Consider the following 6,933-nt stretch of genomic DNA (forward strand, 5'->3'; position numbering starts at 1 on the left):
TGCTGGAGGCACGTACCCTATGGGCAGCCCATGGGCCTGGTGCTGCAGCATCGCAGGTTGGCTGGGACCACCAAGAGACCTCCTCCTGCACGGCAGCTCATGGCCAGGTGCTATGCCCACATCCCCCAGTCTGCATCTCCTATGTGGATCCTACCCAGCGGGGGTCTGAGGAGCTTGCTCATCTCATTGCTATGGGGCCTCGCAGAACCCACCAGCACTGTGTGCAGGATGGAAGAGAAAGGTGGGCTGAAGTCAGCTTTGTCCTCTTGCTCCCAAGGTAGTGTTTCCAGCTCTGCTCATTCCTCATAACACACCATGAAGGACCCACAGCTGCGACTCTGCAGCTTCATGTTGTATCATGCAGGCTTGGGGAGATGGAGCAGGATCACTTGCAGCATGCAATTAAATGGGGTTTGAGGTTAGATGCTTGTGGTTGTCCAGGGCTGCACTGTGGCACCTTCCTGTTTAACAGTGAACTGTGACAAACGTAGGATGGAACAAGCATTTCTTGAGGAATGCTATTCTGGGATGCCCGAGCTGCTCCTCAGGAGATACTTCTTCAGCTGCAAACTAAAATGTGAATTCATCATCCATCTCACTGCGTGTTAACGTTATCGACAAAGAGCTGCTTTTGATGTTGACTACAAGGCGTTTCTAAATGGCTGTACAGCATTGCTCAGTGTTTGCGTTGCCTCTCACAGCCTGGTTCATTAGCTGTCATTAGGGGAGGTTTGCAGCTTGTATTTACATACACATAGTGAGCAATAATCTGCTCTCTGTCCCCTTTGAACTTCAGCTGTTGCTTTCCACCTTCACTCGCTTTCTGACAGAACTCTCAGAGCTACGTAAGGGGCTACAAGAAGGTTTGGACCCCCAGAAGGTGCTCCAAGCTCTGATAATACAGCATGGCAATAAGCCCCACATTTCCCACCTCTGCTCCTGCTGACCAAGGGCTCACTGGGAGCTCCCACTGGTGTGCAAGAGAGGTAGAGCTAAACCTCAGTTGGAGCCAAAGAATTCTGCTCTGTCCTCAGCCACTCAGGTCACTTTGCTCTCCTTAAGTCATTCCTATGTACAGTACAGAGAGTGGGTCTGATTTAAAGACAGCCTCGTGCCATTTCTTTCCTTCTGCTGAGTTGAAGACCGTGCCCAGATTATTAATTAATTTGGCATGTTTGGCATCTTTCAGCATCCAAACCCAACCTTTCTGTGCTCTTCCTTAAATCACTCCTGAAAGCTTTTTTTTACTCAGATGCTGTTTTTGCACAGCATCAATCATTTTACTCTCAGATAGGAAAGAATGTTTTCTAAATCTGCCTTGCTTTACTGTTCTCCATTATATAAATAAAATGATTTATGGAGCAAGAAAATACAAGAAAGAGGCAGGAGGAAATGCCTGATCTCTCTGATTTGTTTTTTCTTTATTCTGGGGTTTATGCATCTTGTTTTCCCTTGAATTTGTGTTTGCACTGATGAAGAACCTTGACTTTCCAGTGATGTTTGCTTCTCTTTTGCACCACACCAGGAAGGTCGGTGCAATGTTGGGGCGCTGTGGGGCTGGGATCAGGCAGAGGAAGGGAGCAGCCCGGAGCCCATAGTGCAGTGCACAGCAATGGGCAGAGCCACCCTTCTCCTGGGGCCATCCATCCCTTGAGGTCATCCTACCTGCAAGGCTATCCTTGCTACGGGGCCATCCAACCTGTGGGGCCATCCTATCTGCAGGGCCATCTTTGCTGCAAATTCTGTCTCTTGCCATGGAAACAAGGCACCAACACGTACGTGAATACACAAGGATCAAAATTTTTGGTTGCTATAGGAACAGCAGACAAACGAACCTTTTTGCAGATTCATCGATGGTGCTGTGTGGGATCACTGGGTGCCAGAGGGCTGCAGGCACTCTTCATCGGGTTCTCCTCCAGCTCTCTTCAGTTACAACTAAGACAATGATACTTAGAAAACAAGACCAACCTGCAGCTTGAAACCCTGCTGATGTGAGGTGTAAGAGCACAGCCCCTCAGAGGCTGCTCTGCAGACACGGGTTGGGATGAAGGTCACCTCCTGTGTTCAGTGCATGGCAAAACATCGCTGTCCACGCTGGTTAGTCCAGGTGTGTGACACCATGCCACTGTGTCACAGCTGGGATCAGTCTAGAGCAAAGGAATCGCAGTGGAGACCTCATTATTCCCCATCACTCCTGGCAGGAGGTTGGGGCAAGGTGGGTGTCCTGTGACCGCCTCACCTCATCCCAGAGTCACTGAACTGGTCATTGCTCTGACCCAGGGCCAACAGTGCTGCAGCTCCCTGCGCTACATGCCCATTGGCACTAAGGTTTCCTTATGCTTTTTAGCAAAGGACCTTAAATCAGCAGTCACCAAATTGTTCATATCCTGTCATCTAAACAACATACAGAGAAAAGCAATTGTGAGTGCCTGCATGGAGCTGTGGGTTGGAGGGAAGGCTTGGATAGGAAAAGTCTGACTTTGGGATACCGTTATCTGGGACAAGCAATACCAGGCAACAATCATTTATCAGAGGTACACCCTTGTAATATTCAGAGGAACAATCTTTCATCTGTGCTATCTCTTGCTGCTGCTCTTATGTACTTACTGTTTACTGTGAGGTTCTGTTCAAGAGAAATGAGTGCAATCCCATTACAGCAGAGTGATTGCAGTCCTAAAAGCAGCATTGTGTCATAGGCTTCATTCTTTTATGAGTCCCTTCTGCTGTATTTCTAAATGGCAGCACCTCGTAGGCTTACAGAGACAACTGCGTTTACTTTTATTGAATGTAAGTATATGCACATTATGAAAGAAAATGAAATCAGATAGGGGTGGGAAAGCTCAAAGATAGAGCTATTACATCTCCAAAAGGAAACAGCAGCCTGCTGGAAGCTAACACCGCATCTTCTGGCCTTTCCATCAACACAGTTTTGAAGCAATCCCAGCACTGGGCTGGCACCACGTTTCTGTTGAAGGTCCGTCCATGGGTGCGGTGCCTCACAGCCCAGCTGTCAGCATGAGCTGCTCCCAGATCCCACCTGGCACAGCCAGGACCCACAGTGCGCCTTACCCACTGCAGAACAGCCCTTGGTTTCCTCTGTAGGGCCAAAGCAGGCTCACAGGCTGCCAGTGAGAGACAAAGGCAAAATTGCTGTTAAGGGCAGTGAGAAGTCCAGAAATAAAAACACTCTGCAATCAGACACTGAAGATTTCCTTTGGAGTAAGCAGACCGTTGCACCCTCAAACTTCAGAATGAAAGCCCATATACTTGAATGCACGATGGTGACCTGTATTAAAATGTTTGGCTGCAATGTCAGGACGTGTGCCCCTGCAGGCAGAAAGGCACAGGAGCTGCAGGACAGAGGGATGGACAAGGATATTTTATATTTGGTGCAGCCCAGGCATACAGGAGATTGGGCACTGGGTGCCACCTTGCTGGGAGCTCTGCCCAGGAGCAGGAACCTGCAGGACACAGCACTGCCCTAAGCTGGCATGAGACCGCATGGAGCACAATAAGGCAGCTGCTGCTGCCTGCTCACAGTGGTTGTTAGGAGATGTACTGCACTCATGTACAAATGTAAAGAGAAAAATCCATTTCTCATCTTTGCCGAGATAGGGAGAGAGAGAAAAACCATCTCTGCAACAAACAAATGAACAAAAGACAGCAACATTCAAGGTCACAGCTAAGTATTACACAGAGAATAGGAAAGTGAGCTCAATAGGCATCAAGTGTCTGTTTAGACACAGCAGTCTGATGAGCCCAATTGTCCCTGACCTGTCCTATCAACACTCTGCAAATGCAGAGCATGCACCTACAGCCCTGCATTTGGGAAAACCCCAGCAAGGAGACCTTGCAGCAACGCCAGCCAAAGGCTGCAGGGCCACCCAGAGGGTGGTGATGCACTGGAACAGGTTGCCCAAGGAGGCTGTGGATGCCCCATCCCTGCAGGCATTCAAGGCCAGGCTGGATGTGGCTCTGGGCAGCCTGGGCTGCTGGTTGGTGACCCTGCACACAGCAGGGGGTTGGAGCCGGATGAGCACTGTGGGCCTTTTCAGCCCAGGCCATTCTGTGATTCCATAGCAAGAAGGAGGAAGGCACGTGCTTCTTCAGAAAGGAAGCAATGCGTTACCACAGCTTTTTTCTCTGTCTTTTTCCTGCTGCATATCAGACCATAGAACTGCAGAGCAGTGGAGGAAAAAAATACACCTTGGAAAGGTGATGTGTGGTGTAAGGTGACAGACAAATCATCAGTAACTTCCACCCTGCAGCGTGCAAGGGTATAATGATCCACAGCCACTGTCAAGCATCACTTTGTCTCCATTGTGTTGATAGCAGGGATTCTGGGCAACACCAGCATTACAAACAGACTGTCATTATGGTGTCTTAAGAAAGCAGTCAGCTAATAAAGACAAAGTTTGTTTTCTCCTGTTTTTGTTCCTTTTTTAAAAGCATGGGAAAATAATCTCTGTTCAGCTCAGGTTCTGGAAAAATGAGCTTTTCTCCCAGTAATGAGAAGATCAGAGGAAGCAGAAGGCAACAGCAAACAGTTCTTTGGAAGAAAGAGCACAGAGCACCGCAGCAGTGAGATTTGTGCTCGTTGGGAGGCACTGCTGTGGCTGTGAGCAGCCTTTATCTGACACAGCTGCAGAAGTTGAGTGGGGGATTTACCACTGCCTCTCACTGCAGAAAAACAATGAGCAACAAAGCCTGCATTTGTTCAAACAATCAAACATCCTATGGAGGAAAGTCTAAGTTGCACAGGCAGGGAGGGAAGGTGCGAAGGCACCCTCTGCAGACAGGCTCCTGGTCAGGGATAACCCAAAGAGTCGCTCTCCTGACCTCAGAATACATCCCAGAGTGTGGAGATGCTGCAGGAGCTGCCCACTGCCTGCAGGTCAGGGGCTCATCTGGATTACCAGCCACAAGGAGCAAAAAAATGCTTAACAATTACTTACAGCAAACATCCTCCATTATGGCACCAAAATACATTCCCATCATTTCACTTCCTGCAAAACAAGGGATTCAAATAATGACATTTCAGCTATTCCCACCCAAAATTCTCAGAGCATGACTTGCCTCTGCTCTGCTCCCTGCAGGTACCCTGGGAAAGAGGTTGGATGACACAGTTTCCTTCTAGTAAGGATGACTCTTGGAGTAGATACCGCAGTAAAAGAAAGCATCTGTGTGCATTGTTTGCTGGTGCAGGACTTGATGTAGAAACTGTGTTCTCATGATCTGAAAGGATAGAGGTGAAAAAAAATCTACTCAAATACCTAAATGCGTATATAGGATACTGTGCTGTTGGAAGAGCAGCATGGTTAGGATGGCACTTTGCAGGTGTTATAATTGGAAAGATTATCATGGTGAAAAAGAAGAAATGCTTACCTGCATCTGAGGAGCCAGGCTTACAAGGGAAACCTCCAAAAGGAGGGACCTTCAGAAAGAGACCCTTCCCCAGTGGTGGTCAGCCCTTAAATGGGGTCTAAGAGAGGTGCAGCCAGGCTCCACCCCTTCTGGTCACACACAGCCCAATTGCCTTCACCTGTGCTCCCAGGGCTGACCCCCCCCTCCTTTCCCCAGGTGATCAATCAGTGGTTCATGCTGTGACTCAACAGTTCCCATACAGATACTGAGGGAAAAAATGGACAAAAAACATTACACGACAGTCTTTTCTTGATGGTAATCTTTCTGTTTCTAAAGGCACACTTTGCTGTGCATTAATTGAAGCACAAACTGGCCACTAAGCTTATCTTTACAAAGGAGGAACCATTAATATTCTTCATTTTTGTGCTTCCTTTTATTAGCTTTGCAGCGAAGGCACAGAAACACCAGCTGAACCAATTAGCTGCCTCAAGTTTAAGGGCTATTAAGCATGCTAAGAAATGCAATTCTTGAATGTGCGATAATGAGGTGCCTTAAAATGCAAGAGAGTGGGCAGATGCCATCAATCAAAACGAATCCACCGGTGATACTCTCTTTAACATCATACTGGTAACTATAAAGTGAAAGTAGACCGGCAGTGATCAGAATAGAAACCCTTTGATTAGATTCAATTTGTTTTCCCGTTGCGCAGTTGAGGAGCACCGTTCAGCAGGTGATGGTGAATGCTCCCTGGGAAAAGCAAGCAGAGTTAAAGAAGGACATCATCTGACTCCCATCTGGATAAATAAGCCCTGTGCTCCCCGGTGAAGGGAGGAGCGTTGCATGGTAGCTGTGCGAGAAGAGTGAAACAAATCGGACAAGTGGAAATGTGGTGTGTTTGAGATAAATGGTGGTGGTTTTGCCTGAGAGCCCATAGTTTTGTTTTCAAGTCTGGACACAAAGAAATGAATGCTCGACTGCTGTCACACCAGCACAGAATGGCTGAGGTTGGAGGGGAAGCTCCCCTGGTTCTATTGGTGGGGCTGCTGGAAGGTTTTGTGCTCAATGCTGTTTATTTCCCCAGTGCGTAGCAGTAGTGCTTCACTGGCTTTTAGCACCTACTGGTACCGGCTGGTGCTGCGGAGGTGGGGATGCTCTGTGCTCAGAGGGCGCATTTTGTTCATGCCCTTGTCCTGCTCAGGTTTGCAGGGACACAGGTGGACTGATAGAACCTCTCCTATAAGGCTGTGCCCAAACAGATGCTCTAGGCAGGAGCGGTCATGGTTAATATTTCTGAAAGCAGCTTAGTGATCAGCTGCGCTTATAAGATAACGGTGTCTCATTCCTCTTTGTTTTGGTTTTTATGTTTGGATATTGCTGACTTGTGTTGCCAGTGAAATCCTTTTAATTTACCTCCCCTTAAAGATGGAAACAAAAAGTAAGAAGGCCACAATGGCTTAGATGTTGCCATCACTGTTATGTCCTCTGTATGCTGCATCTCACCCTTAGCTGTACTACTGTGGGTTCCCCATGGGGCCCTCCCATTGAAGGAAGGCTCTCAGCCTCACCCCA

Source organism: Excalfactoria chinensis, chromosome 8, assembly GCF_039878825.1.
Source record: "Excalfactoria chinensis isolate bCotChi1 chromosome 8, bCotChi1.hap2, whole genome shotgun sequence".
Lineage (NCBI taxonomy): Eukaryota > Metazoa > Chordata > Aves > Galliformes > Phasianidae > Excalfactoria > Excalfactoria chinensis.